This window comes from Mycteria americana, chromosome 9 (assembly GCF_035582795.1).
Source record: "Mycteria americana isolate JAX WOST 10 ecotype Jacksonville Zoo and Gardens chromosome 9, USCA_MyAme_1.0, whole genome shotgun sequence".
Lineage (NCBI taxonomy): Eukaryota > Metazoa > Chordata > Aves > Ciconiiformes > Ciconiidae > Mycteria > Mycteria americana.
In genome coordinates this window covers 43,790,952-43,813,852 of record NC_134373.1, presented here as the reverse complement: position 1 = coordinate 43,813,852, position 22,901 = coordinate 43,790,952, and the positions used below count along the sequence as shown (strand labels likewise).

Sequence of the window (22,901 nt, the reverse complement as noted above, 5' to 3'; positions counted from 1 at the left end):
CCGCCTCTGCTTCTCCAAACAGCTGAAGTCGCTACCCTCAGCTCCCTCTAATTTGGCTTTTGATCCTTCTTGCAGGACTACTCAAAAGGTGGCCACCGGGACGGCGCACAGAACTGCAGTAAGACAGGCACAATTAGGATCCTTACTGCGGGTAACTCAAGCGTTTAAAGCTGTACTGTTCTGAGAGCATGTCATTGGCAGTTTATGGGTGTGTCAATGCAGGAAGTGGCCAAATAACAAGAAAAAGGGGATGTAATCAGAAAATAATCCTATTAGCACCCCCCTTAACAAGATCATCTACCAGCTCTGCTACAGCTTTTCTTGTTTGCTTTTCTAAAAGACTGAAGTGGTTAATACTAAGTTACATAGGATGTCAGACCATACGAACCAAAGCAAGCATCTTAGATGCAAGTGATTAAAGCTTAAACCAACCAAAACTGAAGATGCTTCCCCTGCAGCACTCCTAGCAGCCACCAAGCACCTCTCTCCTCAGTTGCTCTGGGTCTAATCTCCTGGGCTGCCCTGCACTACTTGTTACCTAACCAGCAATGACAGCAAACAAGAAAAGAAAGCAGCACACTTTGAATGGCAACCAAAGCTTGTTATCTACCTCGCCAGCAGAAGTCTGGGCCACTGACTCATGCCCTTGTGACTTCTACCTGCCATTACTGTAAGCCGTATCTATAATGAAGCCACACACCAAGAAAGAGTTCCAGTGGGTACAAAACACGGCTGAAACACCATGGCAGAGTCCACCCTCCCGATCCTCTCCCAAAGCCTCCGATGGTTACTTCGGGTTCTTAAACACAAGTTACAGCACTTTAATTAAAGTAATTATCCAAGAACTACCTCACCAAGCAAGCACAGAAACATAACCCACAATATCTAGACAGCTCACAGGGTTACAAGGCCCTTTAAGCCACAGACCACACCACAAATTTTTAAGTTCCTGTACATAGAACTTAACACCCAAAAACCCCGCAGGCCACCCTGACTAATAAGTGGAAGCAAAGCAGCAGTTCACCATATGGGGAAAATCCTTCCCACGCTCCAGTACAGGCAACTAGCTTGGCTATCATGCCCAAAAGTAGTTGCAGTGCTTGTCATGCACAAAAATAAAGGAAAAACAAAGCAAAAAATAGGCGTACTATCCTCATTCCTTCTCTTGGTCCCCACTGCTTCAAACTACTTAATTTGCTTTCTGTACTCAAGTGACCAAGATCTTCCCACCCAGCATTAGATGATCTTCCAACTGCTTTAAGTTGTATCCTACAAGGAACAAACGTTTTTGGCTTCTGTTTCCATCATTTGTATTTTTAACCTAACCACTTTTTTCTTCTGTTTCCTTACCCTCCTACAAAAAAAAAAAAAGTCTTACAGATAATGAGGGGAAAAGTCCGATTTGTAAATCTTCCTTGGGATTTCAGATAGTAGTAATTCTGCCAGAGAAAGCAGCACATTTCTGAGAATGAGCAATACTCACAGACAACGATGGCTGCACTCCCAAGCACTGTACCTAAGAACTAACAGGAATACAAAGAAACACTGAGGTCATGAGTATTTTGAGCTTTCCCACCATACAAACACCATAATATATTTATCAAGGTTTGTGATAAAAGTATTGAAACTCCCTCCTGTCCTATTGAAAGATTACTTCAAAATCTGCCATCCAGGGAGTGGGAACCTAGTCTCTGGCCTGATTACTGACTACGTGTATGCAGGATGATTTCCATACTTTTTTGCTTTTGTGCCAACATTGTTTTCAGCTTAAATAGTCATTCTTGATTTCTGTATTAGTGGGGGTTAATATCAGCCATAAAACCCACCACACACACACAATACAAACTTGCAAATACTGTAAACCAATTAGTGTAATTGGAAAGAAATGTTCCTGCTAGAGACAGTTAATTTATAGCTGTTCACCCTTTTTTCTGATATTCTTCATTCCCCTCATATTTAATGCAGATCTTTGATTAGACAGTCTACCAATTCAGCTTGATCCGAATACTGAACTGTATCCACAGTTTTCTTCCCCCTGCCCCTAGTCAAACACTAAAGGAGAAAGGATTAGAAAAGAACGTGTTTTGTTTATTACAAGACTGGACATAGACCTGCATACACAAACAGGGACCTGCTCAAAAAATAACTACCAGTTAGGTGATTACTTAGGTGTGTCAAGGAAGTAGCCTAGTTTTATATACTGGAATAAAGATTGAGACCTGATAGTACATGCAAATCTAATCCCAGAGGAGGGGCATGCATTCAATATCATTTTGAAATCCGAATCAACACTTGGTTTGAGAAACACTTTGCTAAGCAAAAAAGGCACAGTCCAAGACTTTGTATCCAGCCACCAGAGAAATGGCAATCTGGGCTCCGTCAGCATTACCAGGACGTAACTCCGGGCGAGTTCATCTGGCATTTGGAAGCCCCTCTTGAGACAGAGCCGCACGTTCGCTTGGGAACCTCGCTCAAAGAAAGTTATTTAGGGATACGAAATGTTTCTAAAAGCAATACCGTGATACTGTAGAAAAGTTTATTACAAATTGTTTGTTCATTATGTAATAAAAATTGTTTCCTAAAATAATGCAAAAGCAATACTGTGATACTGTAGAAAAGTTTATTACAAATTGTTTGTTCATTATGTAATAAAAATTGTTTCCTAAAATAATGCTTTTAGAAGCATCATCTACATTAGCAAGAGCTGTGGCACAGCTGCAGTGGACCCCTAAAGCAAAACGGCTGTTGCTGAGAACGCAGCCCCTGTGGCCTCTGTACTCTGCATTGTTTACTCCCAGGCAGCTCCAGTCTGGACCCACAAGTACCCATGAAGCAGCTGAAGCACACGAAGCCTTCCTTCTTTAAAGGGTGATCTTCCCACTTCTGTCCAATCTGCTTCAGAATTTTTTTTTCCAGCCTCCAATTTTTATTTCTTGTTCATTTCCCTTTTTACCCAGCACTCAGCTCTTCAGTGGTCTCCCACCCTCCCGAGAGCACCCAACATGGAAAGGGGACAGGCAAGTGCCCAGCCATCTGCGCCCTTCTGGAGGCAGAACTCTGCGGTCCTGCTCCGTCCATGAGCTCACGTCAGCTGCAGGGGCACACCCACAATGATAAAGCTAAACCCTGGAAAAATGCAAGCTCAAACTACAACCGGAAGGGCCAAGCAATATACGGGAGATTAACTAATTTATACAGCTAGGCTATCAGACCTCTGGTTTAGACCAAGTGCAGCATAGGCCCATATATTTTAGAAAAGGTAAAAGAATTCTTTAAGTCCTGTTTGCCAACATGTAAACAAGCACAATGATAAAAGTAAGCCATTGCTTAGCAGAGCTACTTGCAAATGCAAACCTTTGTTTTAAAACCATTAAGATATTTACATGGGAAAGTAGAAAGTAACAATTGCAAACTGACTGTGAAAAAAGCACATTTCTTTTAAATATTCGCTAAAGCTTGCAGAGACTTGTGTGAAGACAAAGTAGGTAGCAGAAAGGAACCTGTATGAGCTTTCATTTGGAAAACTGGTTTGCATTAACGGCCTTTGAACCTACCACATCCATCCAGCTTCCCAAATGTCCATTAGTGACAGACTACCAGGTAGAAATGGATCTCCAGAGAAAATACTACATTATGTAATAAGGGCCTAGCTCAAAGTTATTACTATGCTCCTCTGCACACATACATGCGCACACATATAATTAAGCAAAACAAAGTGTATATCCATATACATGCAACCAAAGTAACACTATAAACTACATAAGGTGCGTGTATAATTTTTCATGCACATGTGTGCCTACCCAAAACTTTCATCCAAAGTTAGACTAAAGAAAATTGGTAAATGGCTAACATTAAAATTAATAATATTCTCCTTATGGCTATTACAGAAGAGCCAATACTGGATTTTGCCTTAGCTATCAACCCTTAAAGATCTTGAAGTATCGGATTGAATCTTTACTAGCTAGTTGTCAGTCCCTGCTCATCACTAAACACTTCTGAGGAACCGTACCTACGAGTAAGCGAGAAAAAGAAAAGGCCTGATTAACTTCAATTAAAAATACACCACACTCCTAACAGCTGCGTCTCCAAGCTTGCTTCTTATCCATGGTCAGAAGATTATCTTACAAAGGGACTTCAGAGCCTTCAGGCCAACATCAGTGTAATTACACTTGAGCAAACCTCTCATGCAGGGGAACTTTCTGGGTGGAAACCCCATCGCAGAACAGCAGTCATGGTTCAAAGAAGGCTCAGCACAGAAGCAGACTGCAAACACAGAGAATGAAAATAAGACAGACAGAGAAGTCTAGCCACGACCTGAGAACCACTAGAAGACAAACGCAAGAGTCTGCAGTGGCAACAGATTCACGTGTCCACAGCACTCCCAAGTCTTCAAGAGAAAGTAGTCCCTGCCTCCGCAGCTGCCCTGCACGTAGCTGGAAACCGACTGCGCCTGGCAAGCCTGGAGATGCGTTCCTACTGCTGCTCCTGCCGTACATTCAACGCCTCTGCCCCTCGAGAAAGCTCAGCACAGCTGGAGCAGGCACGGCGCTCTGAAGTGAGGGCCTCTTAGGCAGAGGAGACATTGGGAAGCGTGACCAGGAGCAGGGCAGAGAAGAAAAGTGCAACTACTTCAGAGTGGAGAAGGGAGAGCCCCTGCTTTCCCAGCAGCGGGTGGAAAGGAGCTCCCTTCCAATGTGCCTTTACGACCAGCTTACAGTAAATAGTAGAGTAAGCTCAGCAGGTAGTAAATCTGGCTGTTTTAAACTCAAGGTCTCCACACACACGCATTTATATCTTTTCCTGTAGTAATGGGCTTACAAACGTTTACTTAAGTGATCAGCTAGAAGAGATAAGAACTCAAAAAAGTTTAGGACTGCCGTGCTACACCGATACACTCTCACCCCAATACGGTCCCATGAAAACTTTCAATGCAAGCGAGAAGTAACCTTTTCCATTTTCCAAAGTTCATTGTAACTGCAGCTACGCCATTCTTTGCCCAGCATTCACAGTTCTTTAATAATAGGAGACACTGTATTCTACCAGCTCTATCCGAGAAAGAAAATCTAGTGAAAGAGTTCTACAAAAACTCCTATTTGTTATATACAGACACCTACGCACGTGCGAACAGCTATCCATAAACAGAGAGAGGCACTGGGGCTGTATCTCTGTTCATGAGGACATCCTCAGGGAGCTTAGCCCCTGAGCAGGGTGACAACACACGGACAAACGGGACAGCTGCCAAGGACTTTATACTGCTTCCATAAAACAGCCACACGCTCAATTTTTTGGTCACACTTTCCATCCAAAAGCTTAAATACAACAGAGGGGAGGGGGCTGGGAGCCCTTGGTAGAGCTGAGACTTACTGTACTTTGCAAAAGTAAGATCTGGAAGAGAAGAGAGACAGTAATGATGCTACAGATTTATAATTACGGCAACTTCCGAGTTCAGCCCGAGGCCACCACACGCGTGTCCAGCACAGAGCACACACCGACCCGCTCTCCCAGCGAGCGCCCGGAGCCGCTCCCGCAAAGTCACCCCGAGGCGGGGACCGCTCCCGCCCCGCAGCCGGGCCCAGGTGCGAAGCCCTGGAAGCCGCGCCGCTCCCCTCCGCTATCAATCCCCCCTCCCCAAAACCGAAAGCCACTTACTCACTCCAGGCGCCCGGGCGAGCCCGCGTCCCTCTCCGCGCTGCTCGCCGGCCGGCGGGAGGAGACGGAGGGGGGGGGGCGGCCGGCTTCCTGCGCGCCTCCTCCAGCCGCGGCACGCCTCGCTTCGCCTCCGGCGGCTCGCCAGCCCTCCCCCGCTCCGCCTTAACCACCAGCGGCGCCTCCCCGCCCTGCCCTCCGCCTCAGCCGGCCGCCAGGCCGCGGCTGGGCCTAACGGCGGGCCGGCTCTCCTCAGGAAGGGGCGCCGCGCTAGGCCCCGCCGCTGGGGCCTGTTCCCGCCTTCCCGCTCCGGCGCTGAGGAGAGCGGCGCGCCCGCCTCACCCCGGGCTATATTTAGGGCCGTGCCGGCCCCTCCTCCGGCTCGGGCTGCGCGGGCGGCGGAGCCAGCCCCACGCGTGGGCCATAGCCCACGCGTGGGGCTGGCTCCGCCGCCCGCGCAGCCCGAGCCGGCGGGCGGGGGCAGCTCGGGCTCCTTTGGACGCTGACATTGTGGTTTCTTGGGGTTGTTTCCCCTTGCCTTTGAACCGGGAACTGGCGTTTGATTGAATTTATCATCTTCGTTTCTGAGGAATTCTGGCGCTGGTTCGCCTTTGGGTCACAGAGAGGTTTCCTCCTTACAAATAAACGGGGAACAGATCCATTACGTTAAATTAATATATATTAACGCACGTTATCTTAATGTCCATTTACCTACCGCAGGTCCTTCCTTGCTTGCCTAGCAGGTTAAAGCGCAGTGCAGTGGAGAGAGAGAAGGCCTTTCCAACACATCTCTTGATCAGTGTTAGAGCTGTCATACTCATAACCTGGATGGTTCACAGAGGAAATTCTAGACCAGAAAAATGCGAAGTCTCTGACGGTCCACCTTCGACAAAAATAGGCAGTGCATAATGGAGGTATAGAGCCAGATTCACATCTTCTCTCTTTCAGTTGTCCTCTCCAGTGGCTTCAGTATGGCATGAAGCAGTGGCTGCCTCCCAGTGACTTGATACATCCTACCAGCTCTCTTACTTGAACTGAAACTTCTCATGAAACCCTGCTGAGCTCCCCATTTCTACCGGACTTGGCAGAAGTGCAATTTAGCAGTTAATCCAGGTCTATCATAGACTAGAAGCCAGGCTTTCCACCTGCAGGCAGGCTGCACAGCTACCCTCTGGCCGATGGTCTGTGTCGTACAGTTTAGTTTTAGGTAGTCCTGCAAGGAGCAGGGAGTTGGACTCGATGGTCCTTAGGGGTCCCTTCCAACTTGAGATATTCTGTGATTCTATGATTCTGCCCCTCTGGGGCACAGCTAATGGAGCCCAACGCAGGATGACACTCACACTGTCACGGAGAGGAAACTTGCAGCACAAAGTGCTGGGACAGGGTGGATCTCACTTTGGTTTTGCAGCAGAGTATGCAGGCTTGTTTTACTCTGTTGAGGGCTTCCTGAACTGAAAGCTTTCCAATTCTTTACCTCTCCAAAATAGCAGATTTCCAATCTTGAACTTCCCTGGGCACTTGCTGTGTAAGGCTTATAAGTGAGTTGCTGACTGGATGATACCTTGAGACATTTTGTGTATCCTCAGTCTTCTTACTACTTTCTGTTCTGTGCTACCAAGTGACAAGACTTGGAAGAGGTGCTGCTAAGAGTTATGGTCTTTAATGGTCCTCTTTGTTTCTCATCCTGATTCCCACCCTCCAGGCTCCTAGGGACACAGCTCACAAACATAGCTATGGTTTTTTGGGGGAATCATCTGGAGATTCCTGCCTGTTGCTTCTTTTGCAGTGAGAAAGCCAGACACACATTAGTAATATGCCAGGATCTTCCTCCCCCTCTAAAACTCATTGCTGAACTTTTGCTGTGCTTTTCCCTGCAAATTTACATTTTTAGTGTGCTGCAGTTGTGATTCCACAAGTGTTTGGGATCTCCTTTTCCATGCTGGACCAAAACACGAGCTGATCGTGTGACTATTTATACCCATAAGCCCGTCACGAGTCTGTCTTTGCCTGTACACTGCCTCTGTCAGTTGCCCGATGCAGTCGGTGTCACACACGCGGGACCCCTACGCACCCAATGCACTGTAGTGTCCGTGGTTCCCTGCTTTCCAGGCATACAGGGATCAGCTGTGTCTACCCATGCTTCTTGGCTGTCTCCCAGAAACTGCTTTTATTGCTGTTCTTCCGTGCTCACTGCTTAGTCGACATGCTTTACGGGCAGCATGAGACGTGTTTTCTATCAGGCACGGAAAAACAACCTGCTGCTGCCATGAAGGATGGGGCACGTCTCCCTCCCACAGTGTCCTTCAGGCACGCTCCAGTCCCCCGTCAGCCAGCTAAATGTCAGCAACAGGTCCCATCTGAGGAGGCCGTAGGAACCTAATCCCTCCCCCTTGGGTCAGATATACCCAGATGAGCTAAATTGGAAGCTGCAATAATAATGTATGGCTATCAACTCCCTAGGTGGCATTTAAAGTCGGTAAACAACTGCAAGGGTTGGATTTCAGAAGTTTTGCAAAGTAAGTGATATTCAGGCCGCCGATGCTGGAAGCAGTTTTTATCCCAGACACATTAGGAGACATGGTAGTGCTCTTAAAAGGAAGTAAGATCTCTAGTGGCAGCTGGAATTAGCACACTCCATAGACATTCAGGCTTAGAATCCATGGGAATACCTCAGCTGAACAGAAAGAATGGAAAATGAAAGGAAAAACCCCCAGAAGTGGATTCATCATTTTTTGGGGTATGGTTTTGGGGTTTTTTTTGGAGAGAGAGTGTGAGAAAGGAAGAGGAAGAATTGGGCTAGGAAAAAAAGGATTTGTATGCAATTTGTGGTGAATAATTTCAGCATGACCCAACACACACAAGTTCTAGATGTGAATACCTACCCCCTAACGTGGCACTAAATGTGCCATTTCGTCTGTCTATTTACAAATATTCAAAACGTCGTCATGAATTTGTTAGAACTGGGAAAATATCCTGTCCTCCCACCCCTCAAGGTTGTCGTGATGTGGCTGCATTGTCAGGATCAGTTTATGGTGATTTTGGATTGATTCAAAACAAGGCCGTGTATGAGTGTAAAATGTGTCTACATCCGGTTTCCAGGTGAACGTATTCTGCACCCCAGCACTTCTGCATCTCATGAACTCTTCCAAAGCAGCAAAATCTTAAAGGGGCTAGTAAATGAGAGCGCTGTACTACTCTTCTCATAAAAGGGAAATCCAGGAATGAGTGAAAACTGTTCTAAGGACCACATTTACCTGGCAATCTCCCTTTCCAGGAGAGGTTCTCCGCAGGTCCACGGTGCAGCTACCAACAAATGAGGGATGGGTGGTTCTTTCCTCCCTTGATGAGGCCTCTTTTCAGCTACAGCTGACTTGTTATCTTAGTTACTTTTCAACTGTGTTTTTATCTTAGTCACTGGTTGGTAAAGATTGGTCTTCATAAGTTTGAATAGTGAAAGATTTTTACAAGGTTAAGCAAAAAAATGAGATGCCTTAAAGTACCACAAAATTCATCCCTCTTGAGTCTGTTTTTTATTTAATGTCTAGATGAAAATATTACCTCCCAAGTCTCCGTGCGTGTGGCTTGGTCCCTGGGACACCTGCCAAGGCAAGAATTTTAGATGCCCGAATCATGTGCTCAGCAGGTGTAAATTGTGTTCAGGGAGATTTCACCTTTTGTCCTTAACCCCAGAGGCAGTTTCTCTTCATTAGCAAGGAAAGATAGAGGAAAAGATTATCATCATTTCCTGACTGCGTGCCAAAGTTATGTATCATAAGAAGAAAATCTGTTCGTACGTTCACAAATATGTTTTCTCCTAATTTGTCTTCAGGAAACTGTCTTTGTGAGGAGCAAGGGGTAACAATAATCGCAGAAGAGTTGAAATGAAGTGACAGAAACAGAAGCAGAATTTCTCTACCGAGATTTTTTCAAGCAGATCCATGGTAGGTCCTCCCGTTGGAAAATAAAAGTACTTAGTCATGGCTGTGATGAAACATTTAAAAGTGTTCCCATCTCTGGCTGCTGGTGTCAGGTATCATTCGGAAATACAGCTGTATTGCTTCATATCAGATACTCAGCTTACCGACTGAAGCAGGGCTGTATTGCCAGTGTTGAAACACGGCAATACACTGCAACAGATAAAAACGTCCCCTGTGTCTGTGTGTGTGTGCGTCTGAAAGGAGAAAGTGGCTCATTTTTCTATTAAAACTGAAGTAATGTGTTATCATCATAATTATGTCTTATTGTTTGCTGTTGTATAAAGATAACACATCAGGGCTGAGTCACAGAAATAAATGCAAAAATTGCAGTTTTAAAAGAATAAGGTCACAGGTCACATTATTTGTTGCAGAACAAACACGATAATTAATTGGCCTCTCCCTGCAATGGTAGCACAGGCAGCTTAACTATGGGAAAGCCAGGCAATGGAAAGAAGCCATGTGGAGTATCCGTATTTTTCTGGGGCAAACAGCTGAGCTAGGTCTAACAGAGAATGTGAATTCCATTGGTAGAGAGAGAGAAAAGAAAGAGAGTATCTTTTAGAAAGCAAGACTGCTTGGACTATTCAAGAGTATTCATTTTCTGTTGTTTAAAGATCTTTGTGGCAAGAAATATGAAAAAAATCTTTTAAATTTATTTTCTCTTTACATGTGCCAGAGAGATTATATTCAGAAAATGGGATGCAAAAGGCCTTTTGGAATTTGTGCTATATTATTGTTTTCTCTCAGACAATGACAGACCAAAATCAGCCCCAATGAATATACACATCTGCTTTTTATCCAGATATTTTTTCCGTTGGATTGATTAGGGATAAATCTTAGAAAACCTGTTCAAAGACATATGCAATCACTCTGAAAGCCCTAGCCTAATATTCTAGTACATAATGAAGAAATACAGGATGTGCGTCCCTTGTGCTCTTCCAATGCCCATTTCACTAGCATTGCTAGCCTGATGGCTGTCGCTTGTGACCATCTGAATGGTATCTGGGACAAACATTTTCGGGGTGTCCACAGGTTTATAAGGAACTTATGCAGATCGCTAGCAACATAATCAATAGTTGCGTTGGGAAAAGTTGTTTCAAATAAGCACATATATCATTGTCAGCTTGGGTTCGGTGACCTTTTGTAATCCAGAGCTGTTCAGTTGAAAGAAAGGGATATAGGAAAATCTGTAAGTTTCCATTTCGCTGGTATCTGAAACAAATCAGTGTTACTGGATGTAAACGGCTTCTCTCGGTGTCTGAAGCCTGTGGATCGGGTACCACGCCTCGGCTTCCTCTTCGCACTATTTTTGGCCACGCCAGCCATCCTGTAGCTTCCCAGAATTTAAGATTCTACCTTTTCATCTACAGAAATAGTTTTCCCTGCAGATTTAAATAATTAATTGGGACGTGCCTAGTGGGTCTTGAGCTAAACTTAAAAGAGGCAGCAGATATGTGTGACCAAGTGACCTTTTGCTGTCCTGCTCGTCCCTGCGCTCTCACTGTGCTCAAAGGGACGCTGTCAAAATTGCTAGGCCTTAAAACTTTAACCTGCACTGACAAGTTGTTCTACATTATAAGTCTTACCTAAAAGATTACCACGATTGTTTTGTTTGTTTTGTTTCAACAATCTTTGCTGAAGGCTCCACAATATGTATTCATTTGTCCTTTTGGGTAGGTGGATATTTTTAAATGCCCAGCTTATTCCGTGACCTGCTAAAATCAAGTTGATGTGCGTGTACTCCACTCAGCAGAGGACTTGCCAGGCATGGTTCAAATTTTCTGCACTCTGGAAACAGAGACAAGAGCACGGTTTGGAAGCCTTTACTGAAGAGGCTTTTAGAAGCCATTTTGAAAGGCCTGCAGTTATCCTTCATTATTTTGGGGGCCAGGAACAAGTCTTGACTGGACCTTCCTGGTAATATTAAGTATTAGGTATGTGTTAGTTAAGCATGAGAAACTGGTGAGCAGGCAGCTGGTTCTTACAAAGAGGTATGTTATATTTCAGGTCGGTCTGAATTACTCCTTGGGCATTATTTCTAACAAGATCTCTGTTTAATACAGCTCCACGTGAAGAGGTGAATCAGAGCAAATGGTACAGGTACATTTGTAGCATCACACTTTCTCTTTTTTCTATACTAATAGAGGGATTGATGCAACACCAGCTTTAAAGCGGATGGCTTTCCTGCTGCAATCCTACCGCGTGACACGGGAACGTGTGGTCATACCAGCTAGGGAGAAGGGAATGAATGATATCCACTTACCCCACCCCAGGTAATCCACACCTGCAGTTTTAAGCTTGGCTTGAGCTGTTTTACCGCTGCCTATTGATCAGTCCCTACCTTGTTCCTGTTGCAGCTGCACTAGCTGAACTTGGGATGTTTGAGGCTACAAGTGCCCCTGAGCTACAGCATCCTCCTCAGAGGTACGCGGCAGAGTCGGCAGCAGCACCTGGAGCTCCTTGGTTCTGCTCTGCAGCAGCAGAGCCCTGTGGGAAGACACTCTGTCAAGCCTTAGCCAGAAGTATCCAGATCAGAGTCCCTTTAAAGGTGACCCAGAATGGAAAAAAATGTTTCTGGCCCCTTCTGGGGGATAAAAAGGCCTAAGAAAATCCTTTCCCTTCTTCCTGTAACAAGTTTTGCCTTCCTTGTTTCTGGTGAAGGTCTATGGCGTGTCCTTAGCTGCCTGAAAGATTTTTAACTGAACCGAAGGAGACGTTGTCCTGAGTCTCTGACAAGATAACCCCCTCACCCATTCGTCAGATGTTGGGTGGAAACGTACAAAAGTACATTTTAAGCAATCTCACTAAAAGTAGTTCCCTAGATCTATCACCTTGTTATATGAAGTTGGATTCTTGATGCCATTCAAGCCGTCTACTGAACTTCCAAAATTATATATGTTTTATGGATGACAGCTAGAAACACAGTTATTTTTATGAAGCATTTGTACTTAAATTTTGTTTAGGATGGTAATTTCACAGAGTGTTCCTGTACTGTTCTGCTAGCCTTATCCTTCTGCACTGAGGATTTGCAGGAGCGTTCTCCCAACCGTTGTGATGATTAAGCCAATGAACTCCTAAGGACTCCTTGTCTCACTGGAGTAGGATGCAGATTCTTAATCAGCTGAACCAATCCTCTGAAATTTTCACCAGTTCTGCGACTCTAAACCACCATTTTCTAATATTATAGGTCTTGATTCTCTCCTTCATTCAGCATTCTCCTACATCCAGTCATTTTTAAAGGGAAGCCAAGTATGAGCCTGTGTCATGCAGCTTGAAAAAGGGTTTCTGGAGCATGTTCTAGAGCAACATCTGAGCTCCAGTGAGGCATGTGAGTTGCCAAACTCTTCCTGATTTACAGAGTTCTCAGTAGTACGTCAGCCAACACCCACAGATGTTCTGAGCAGATGCAAAACACGGTCTAATGGACATGGGAAACTGTTCTCTAAATTATTAACTATGAGTGCAAGAACGGGTTTCATTTCTACTCTGGGAACGAGACAGGCTGGCTGACAGTGCAAAGTTTGTTACTGTGGTGATCCTCTGTAAAATGATTCTCTAACGAGCGGCAGTTCCGCAGGAACAGAGCCTGTTCTCTTCCTCACCGCGAGCTGCCCAGGAGAACCAGCCCAAGGACTCCTCTCCCCCGGAGCGCTGCTGGTTCCCACGCGGCTCTGCGCAGACGTTGCCAGATCCGTGCCCCCGCCAGCCATCCCCTGCCTTGCAGTGTCCCAGCTCACCAGAAATGAAAGGGGGTGAGAGAATAAAAGTAGGGGAGGAAACTAGTCGGTCAACTATTGCTATTTACCTCAGCTTGGCTAACTTTCAGATATTTTAAAATAGTCAATTGAAGTCTTCTCCATATGAATATTTTTTGCATAACTGCTTTGGGATTTCTGGTCCTATGCTTGTCTGGGAAAAGAGTTTTTCAAGGCTGACTGGTGCAGTGTAAGCAATAGCCTAAATAGTTATTACCTGCAGTATTCACTATGTTACTTTCTGCCAGTGGAAATTAAGAAGTTGCAATTAAGCTTAGGGGAAAGGGAGCTGTAATGGCATCATTACTGGCCTGCATTGCTCCTCCGGGCCAGAGGTGACTGGGAAATGCTGTCACCTGGTACCCAACTGGCCGGCGAGCAAATTGTGGCCTTGACTTTCTTTCCAGATTCACTGAGAACACAAGTTTTGCTCAGCTTCTGTTTTACGCGTGCAGAAAAAATTCACCCCCTCGATGAACTGAACGAGCCATGCAGAACAGGTAGGTAGTAGCTGCAGGACCGGCAAGCAGAGGGCCCTCCATAGGGCAGTCTACGTTTTGGAGTTAACATGTGTTCACACGGGAAATTGGAACGTTATCTGTAGTGTTAAATTACTGTTCGTTGAAGAAGAAAATGCCTGCTTACTACCTTTCATGAGATGGTTAGTGGTAGGTGTTCATCCTGTCTGAGGGCATTCTTAAGCACAGCTATTCTTCCCGTACTTACATCTGAATGTTCTCTTGACGCGAAACACTCGATGCTGCTTTTCCCTGAACTCTGTGGCCCATGCGTGGCCGTTCTTGGGAGCGCGTCCAAGACAAACTAAATGTCAAGACTGTACATAATTTATATTAGAACTTGGCATCATTACATCACAGTGCAAGCAATGGCATTCTATTGCTATCTCATCACTACGCAAGGTTACATTGTACTGACGTGTCAGGACCCGTAGTACTACATCAGTTGACGAAACACAGAGGTGTAAATCCGGATGTTGTACTGTCGTGATTCCTCTATTAGTAGGTCCTGTGAGCCTCTGAGCTCTTAACTGGTGGCCTCCTCTGGCAAAGTCCTTCCAGTGTGGAAAAGGAACAAAAATACACCTTTTGTGACTTGGTCTGAAAGCTTTTAGATGTAAAGGATGATGGGTATATTATACAATTTCCTAGGGGTTTTTTATCCTTTAGAGGAAAAACGTATACAGACATTGCTAACTTCCTAAAAAAACTTTTTTTTACCTTAAAAATAACAGTTCAAAACTACTGACCGTGAACATGGAACTGAAAAAAGGAGGGAAAAAAGAAATTAAAACCCCCAATATATGCACTGAGCCACAGAAGGGGCAGCCGGCAGCGCATTGGTGGTTCAGTGGTAGAATTCTCGCCTGCCACGCGGGAGGCCCGGGTTCGATTCCCGGCCAATGCAGGTTCCCTTTTCGCGGCGGAAACGGCCGCAGTTTAAGGCCGCGGCACTTCCAGCGCCCTTTTATTTTCCCCGCGGGGTTCCCGAGCGGGAAGAAGCTGCGCCGTGGGGGCGAGGACACGTCGTGCCGGCGGCCCGGCGCGCTGCTGGCGACGGCCCGTCCCGGCGGTAAACGGGAGGGCGGGGGAAGAAAAAAAAAAAAAAAAAAGAAAAGAGTAGCCGCTGGAGATGCCGGGGATTGAACCCGGGACCTCACACATGCGAAGCGCGCGCTCTACCACTGAGCTACATCCCCGGCTGCCAGGGCCCTCCGCCGGCCGCTATCAGAGGGCGGCCGGGCCCAACGCCCCGCCGGGCCGCGGCTGCCGCCGCCCCCGCGCTGCCGCCGCCCCCGGCCGCGTCCCGCTGCCCACAGCTCCCGCTGGCCTGGCAGGCGCGGCCCCGGCGGCAGCGGGGCTCCCGCGGGACGGAGCGCCCAGCTGGCGCCGGCCCGGCCCGCGCTTGGCCCGCGAGCGTGGAATAACGCCAGCGGCCGCGCTTCCACCCGAGCCTGTTAAAGCCTGCTTCGCCGTCTTTCTCTCCCCGCACCTCGGTGCCTAGAGCCGTTCCGAGCTCCTCGGGAAGCCCTCCGGACCCCGCCCGGCACATCCCCGCCTGCCTCCCCGGCGCCCGGGGCGCGCACAGCGAGGCGGGAAGAGCCCCGGGCCGGCCTGAGGCCTCCCCGGCCCCTCAGCAGCAGCCAGGCGCCAGCCCGCGCTGTCAGAGGGCCGGGGCAGGGCGCGGGCAGGGCGCTGTGCCCCGTCAGCCCCGGGCGCCGGGGTTTTGCACAGAAGCCGGAGCCTGCGGCCAGCGCACGACGCGCACCCCGCGGGGAGAGCCGCCATCCCCGCCGGCCTGAGGCCCCGGGCCGCCGGCGGGAGGAAGCGCCCCGCGGCCGCAGGGTCGGGGCGGGAGGGCGGCGGGGCCGCGGGGCAGGGCTGGGGCCGCGCTCCCCCGGCGGGGCGAGGGCTGCCCCGTCTGCCCGGGGCCGGCGCTGGGGCCGCTGCGGGCGCCCGGCCGTTGAGATCCGTCAACTTCACGGGGTTTTTTTCCCTCAAAGAATTCAAGGGTTGCGATCAAAACACTCTGTTGTTTCTTTTAGAATGGATTTTAACCGGATCCTTGCTCCTACCCATGAAAATCTGCAATGATTCCTCGTGTTAACACACACATCTTCAGCGCAGCTTCTTGAATCTGAGATCCTCCTGACAAATCTAAGCTTCTAAGCTGTCAAGTAAGAGATTCCTTATCATGACATAAAATGCAGCTCTTCTAGGATATTTTTCCTATCTAAATATGGCAGGTTTAGAGCCCTGATACTAAAAGAACCCAACCAGGTTCTTTCTATTCCCAGCAAAACCAGCAACTTCCATTAGTGGGAACTACCTGGTCCCACTCTCCGTTCAAGTTTATTTTCAGAATCTCAGCACCACCTCCATGATATGTGCTATTCTCCCCTCAACTTGCATCTGTACTATAGCACATAATACTATAGTGCATTCGATGTATACTGTTACAGGGAGCCGCTGCAAGCAGCCGTACCCCTTTCACCGAGCCTGAGAGGAGGAGGAGGAGGAGGAGGAGGACCCTTCGCCACCGAGCGCGGCTCCTCCAGTGCACCCCACTTTGACATTCGTAACCTCCGCGACTCACGTTTTTCTATCCTGTCAGAAAGCAGCATTTAACAGCTTGACTTTCTTCAAAACAGATTTTCAGAAGCAGCTTTCTAGGAGTTACTGAATTTGATTTTCATAATTAACAGAACACACAAACTATTTGATTTGTCTGATAACGCACAGCACAGCATAGCAGTGGCTCCTAAGAAGGCTGAGCCGAGGGTGCAGAGCAGGTTAATACCAACCACTGCAATAAAAACACAAAGCAATTTAAAACCGACTCTTCAGGTTTTTCTCCTTTTGTTTACCTTTCTGTAGATTTCAGAATAGTAGAAAATGAATAATACAGATATTACTATGCCTTTATGGATTTCTCAGCTGTGATGGACAGTCAGTCCAATTGTGAAACTTCCTCTTCAGGAGGTGGATCAGGGCAGAGCACATTCTGAGAAGAGCAGCTACAGATCCAAAGCATATCAGCAGGTATTTAATTACTATCCCAGTGGAACCAATACGAGAGCTTATGTGCTGCCTATATTAAAGTGAAACAACGCTTCTATTGCAGCTAGATCTAAATACCCTCTAGACCATCACCTACCAAATACAGAATAAATTGAATTATTCAGGCAAGACTCAACATGTGGATGCTATGGGAGAAAATAGGATGCCTTAGACTGAGCTGTAAAGTAGATGAAAGGACCCATAGATGGCTATAAATCCGCTCGGTGGTAAGCCCAAGCCTGCCAGAGCTGCATGTTCTCAAAACTTCAGGAGGCAGAAGCGGGACCCTGTTGCCGCCGCAGCAGCGACACAGCTCCCAGCGCTGCCACATGCACATCTCATGATCCTTCCGACTATCGCCCACAGCGCCCGTCCTGCCCAGATGTCTGGGGGCAGCCCCTGGTTCCAGGAAACACTTTGTCATCTTGTGCCGAGCGGTTTTTAACGCTGCTGGATGCCAGGGCACAAGCTCGACATTCAGCTCTCTCAAGAGCTCTCTCAGAGGACTACATTCACCTCTTTGTGTTTGGGTTTCTGTGCTGACATCAGGGAAAAACAATGTCACTCTGTTATCTGGCAGCTCCTCCGCATTCCTTGGTGGGATTAACTCATTCCTGGTACCTTGCAAACCTTACGCATTTCCCGGTCCCTGGGGTCGGGGTTTTCATTGAATCTGCTCAAGTTTTTGCATTTTTCATTGATTCTCGTTAGATACATGCTTAAATTCACTCTGTATTTTCCACAGCAATTTTTCTCCAAGCTGATGGATTTCTGTAGTCCAGCCTGAAAGGAGTTCCGTTTCAAAGCTACCTGATGTCCGGACCGCACAAGAACGATCACAATGAAATTCCGAAGAGACACATAGGTGTTTCTGCATTTCTTTCCGAAAGCTTCCTATCACTGCACTTGTTCCCAGCACTGAATGTTTGCACGCAAAATTCCTTCTTCAGATAAACACTCTCATTCAGTAGAATACAGAAGCAAAGCACTGCAGTATAGAACAAGCATATGAAGAGTATTCCTTTCATTGATCCAGCTCAGCCGTACACATTCGTGGCCTTGCGCGATTACAAACCTGCCTGGCCTGCGCGAGGTCTCTGCTCCCTGCTTGTGCCGTCTTCCTTCCGTTTTTGACACTGCAACCCCCTGTGTGCTGCTGCAAGTCTTGACCAAGCGCTAGAGCCCGTGGCAATGGCATCAGCCATTTATAAACAAAGAGCTAAAGTCCTTTTTCTTCTATCATATGATCATACTGTCCGTTTGTTGGAAGTATCCAATGAGTCAGTGCAGAATATTCACGAATCTCTTACATTATTTATGCTTTGTTTACCATTCCCATCCTCCTTCACAAAACATTCCTGCCGGTGATCAGGAAAACTGTAAAGTGACAAATTGCGGAGATTCAGAACAACACACTAACTACTTACTTATGCCACTTCCCGAACCATTTTAAATAAGAAATGTATTAGAACTAAAAAACGAGGACAGAGTTGCAATTTGCAAAGTTAAACAACTAAAAAAAATGCCAATGTTACATTTACCAAATAGCTTTTATCCACTGCCGCTCATCAGGGAATAGAGTGCCCAGAACAACCTTTCGGAAGTTCTGCACCTATGTTAGACTGAGTCTGAATGAAGTTACAACCTTAAGTCCTCCAAATACAAATCGCTTTTTCTCCTGTATTTTTACATCTTTGATTTTTATTGAATGAACTCCCTTGTATGTGGTGAAATGGAGGAATAAAGCAAGGAAGTCTTTCATTAGTTCCCAGTCATGCAAGGCCTACTACAAAGACTAAGTGTTTAGCTGTTTTTTGTTGTTCCCGGTGAGAACATCATAAGAACATCCCAAAAATACAGGTTACAAATCAGCCCATAGTAAAGAATTACGAAAGTTAGAGTTAAAAAAGGAGATAAAAAGGCAGAAAACAGGATTAAAGTGCTGAACCGGGAGATTCGTTAGGGTTGCAGACAGATAAGTAAATTATAGCCCTGCAGAAATTATTTGACTGGCAAATTAATTACACAATATTACAGTGGTTTTCTCAGCCAAATTTAGCCCTCAGGAAGCAGGTAAGAGTCTGCATGACTTAATAAAAGGAGCCTCGACGGGTCTTCAGCTTAATCAGAGATGAAAATTAACATTTCAGGGATTGAGGCAAATAGGAGTTTTTTTGTAAAGCTCAGAAAGACCGAGTCTAGCACAATGACACAGGTTTACTCAGATTATAAAGCCGAAGCGCCAGACAGCGGAATGCTCCTGTGTTCTTTACAGGCCTTTAATTTACAGACCTACCTGTGAAGCCAAGGTAGAGGCTGATTTGGAAACCAACAGGGCAGTCTCATTAGGACAGATCATTCAACAGAACACTTTAAATTTGTTCAGAGAATGCCTGATTAAAATACTCTGCAAAATCTTTTACCCCAACCCTGCACTATATTATTATTATTATTACTATTATTACTATTATTATTATTATTATTATTATTATTATTATTATTTCTTAAAACGTTGACTTATTCTCTGAACCTTATTCCACATTTGCAGTCCTCACTGTCCCCAGCATGCTGAAACATAATCCCTAAGAAATATCGGTTTTCTCCAGTTTGCTTGCTAAGTGCTATATTTTTAAGGAAGAGATATTGTGAGCTCTCTCGTGGAACAAATGCTCTTTGTTGTTCCTGGAAAAGTTTTGGAAACATACATACCCCAGTTGCAACACATCACCTTCTGGTGACAAGTGTCATACGACATGCTCGTTAGCCCCGTCTGAACCACAATATCATTACAAATATTAAGTAAGATCTTCTCTGATTGCGTGAAATTACACAACAAGAAGGCAAGGCTCATACTCATCATCTTAAATCAAGCATAACTCTTACTTCAAATTACTACAGAGCATTTCAGCTTCCAGTGCTCCGTTTCCTCAAGGGGAATCTCTTGCTTCTCCATTCTTCATGTTCTTCAGGTTACAGCTGGAATCCCAAACATAAATGTTTTTTCAGACAAAAGGAAGATGTAAATCTTTTGGAAATAAAGAATTTTGAGACAGTACTGGATGAGGTGGGTAGCCCTTTAAGCTCAGGATAAAAACGCATACAACCAAACCGACCTGGAGATGTGGCCTCGTATTGACAAGTGCTTTTTTGCACTTAATAATGATTTTTCTTTGTTGCAGATTACAACAGCCAACAATTTTCTCTATGTATAATGCTGACTTCTGGTATGGCTGAAAGGTTTGGTTTCTGCATGGACAAACCCGGTTGAACTGAGTAAGGGTTGCCTGTCCCACATCCGTTTGGTCTCTTCTTTCCTCCTGCCAGCGGGAGACAAGCTGCCTCAAGCGTGGCTGAAGAACCATGAAACCGTTGTTTGTCCTTGGCCATTCGGACACCTTCCCGTGCACGGGTCTTCATTTTGGGCCATTAGCAGTTAAGTGGCCGCAGTTTGCTTTCCACCCAAACCGTATGCCGCGCGTGGTGCTAAATGACGCGGAGGTGGATCAGGGCAGGAGAGGGGTGGCCCGTGCCCCCCGCCGCTCACCTCTGTGCAAGGGGAGCCCCGGGCGGGAGATCGGGTCACCCCAAACATGCAGCCGCCAAATCGTTCCGCTGTCCCTGTTCATTTAAAAAAGCAAGGAGCAGAACTGCTAACCTTCCTCGTCCCCAAAAGTGCCCCCCCCCCCCCCCGTCACATCTGGGCTGCTGTGGAGAGAGAGGCTCGGGGGACGTACGGTCTCGGCCGAGCAGCATGGCGTTTTCATTGGGTTTATGTTTATGTTTTATAAACACAGGCCGCATTTATAAAATCTTTGGGAACCATTATTGCCTTTGCCTCCTCTGCGCATCAGGGCCCTGCTACACTCAGCATGCTCTCCCCTCGGGAATCATGAATATTCTCATGTAAAGCCATCTTCTTCCACTTTCCTGACCCATGTGGGAAAACGGACTTCTTCACCCGGACTCATAGAGGAAGAAAACCAAAATGAGGGCTACTACTAATCGCTCTTGCAAAAAATACAATTGGATTTCATTCTTGTTACCAGGCTGCTTTTGAGCTGATGATAGGAAACTGGAAGCTTTACACTTTATCTCATTTCGGTGATAATATAATTACTGAACTATAATAATAATTAATTCAGTAATTATTATATATATTTTCGTTATATAAAAATACCAGAATAACTGCTTTATTCCTCTGCACTAGCGCAAGTAGATGAACACAAACACTGCCTTAGAAGAGCATCTAGAACACATCTATCACATCCTGTTGTGGTTCTGCTGCCAGGCAGCCATACTACAGCAAACGAACCTAAAAATAACTGTGAAAAAGCATCATATGCCGAAGGACAACAAGAATTTGTTGTTAATAAAAAACAGGGCAAAGTGAAAGCCTCACTGGCAATGGGCGTCAGGAACATGAATAACTGAGAAACCCTGAGGACAGGAGTTTATTGCTGTTACTCAAGTGAACAAATTCCTGCAAGGGATATTCTACACGGAGTCTCAAGTTCCTCTCGTGGAAGACAAACCAGTATATGTCGTGGTAACTCCTTCAGCGGACGGCGAACTTCCCGTCCTGTTACGATGCTAAGACTGAGAAAGAAGACATTACTCAGAACCAGAAAGTAGCAACTGAAAAAAACCACAGAGAACCAGAAAACAGAAAATGAAACACACACACAAAAAGACGTTGAGTTCAGTGAATAAGGAGTATTTTTCACTTTGGAGCTTCAATTAGATAAAGTAGCAATAACATGTAATGTTGGGAAAAAGCAAGATCCTGACCCACGGTGTCTCACCCTGCACCCTTGAAATTCATGGGTTATGTTATTTAGTTATTTAACTAGTGAAATGCACTAGTTAAATAAAAGGATTTAGAAAGGGCTTAGGCACAGAGTACGCGTCTGCAACAAAGATTTGAGCCTTTGCAGTGCTGGACGCTTTAAGCCAAGGTTTTGGGGCGCCGGGATGACCCCCCAGGTGAGGCTGCTCTGCCTCGGCAGTGCCGTTACGCACGGAGCCCCCAGATGCCCGCTCTGCGTACGGCGCGGAAAGCTGCCCGCTACCTTGTGCACCCGAGATGCGGGAGACCCAAATTCCACTTCGTGTTCTCCCCAAGAGGGCCGGCGCCATCGGCTCGGCGCGCTGCCGACGCCCAACTCTGAAAGCCCCGGCACGGCTGGGCGAGGGGGACGGGACCCCCGGCCCCCCGCGCTCCGGGCTGGCTGTGAGTCAGCTCCTCGCCAGCGACCGTGCAGCCGCGCGGGGTTAGAGCCGTGTTCAGGGGACTCCACCAAAATACTGGTCGTAATGTTTAGCGCTTTGCCTGTTCTTTGAGAATAGTTCATTGTATTTCGCTCGTTAATCTTACGGCACATTTTCCCCCTTGTTTTACCTTCCCAGACTTACCTGATTTGGATGCCGCTCAGAATGAAACACGTTATTAATAAAGCATTTAACTCAGGCCTCCAACTGAAGGCGTTCCCCAAGTTTTCCTCTGGTTCCTCCATCAAAGTAAGCCTCAGTACCGGACGGGTGCATTGACAGTCAGAGGTGCATTGGCAATCCTGCCAATATATTGACAGGATTTAAAAACAAAAGTTCTCTCTCGCATCCACACAATCGTTCCTCCTGCCCTTTCCCTGTCCGCTGTTCTACCCGTCCCTGCCTGCTCTCCTCCTGACAATCAGCTCTTCCCTGCCGGCTGCGTTTACCGCCGTGGCATTAACCGTGCCAGTCAGGATCTTGTAAGGCAGGGTCAAGAGTTTTGTTGTGATTGCGTTTTTCAATATACCAGCACATCCAGCTAATTCCTGCTCTAATTCCCACTGAGTGGATTTCCCAAACTCTCTGTCCAGATGTTAACCTGCTGCCAGGTATGGCATATGTGACACTGAAACAAAAATGCAGCTTTACTACTTTAGTAGCTACTTTCTTGGTCA

General features: G+C 46.5%; 1 protein-coding gene and 2 non-coding genes across 4 annotated transcripts in view; 1 reads left to right on the top strand and 2 right to left on the bottom strand.

Annotated features, from left to right (window-relative positions):
* Nucleotides 1–5,983, bottom strand: part of GPD2 (glycerol-3-phosphate dehydrogenase 2) — a 63,461-nt gene extending 57,478 nt beyond the window's left edge. The window contains exons 1-2 of one of the 2 annotated variants that reach the window (XM_075511497.1): nt 5,650–5,983; nt 5,365–5,385 (exon numbers count right to left, since the gene is read on the bottom strand). The gene's annotated coding sequence lies outside the window, so the exon portion shown is untranslated. The remainder of the gene's footprint in view (nt 1–5,364; nt 5,386–5,649) is intronic. The other variant, XM_075511496.1, reaches the window with a different exon arrangement.
* Nucleotides 5,984–14,732: 8,749 nt separating this feature from the next.
* Nucleotides 14,733–14,803, top strand: TRNAG-GCC (transfer RNA glycine (anticodon GCC)). The gene has a single exon. It is a non-coding gene; the product is annotated as a tRNA-Gly (tRNA).
* A 220-nt stretch (nt 14,804–15,023) lies between these two features.
* On the bottom strand, nt 15,024–15,095 carry TRNAA-CGC (transfer RNA alanine (anticodon CGC)). The gene has a single exon. It is a non-coding gene; the product is annotated as a tRNA-Ala (tRNA).
* Between the last annotated feature and the right edge of the window lie 7,806 nt (nt 15,096–22,901).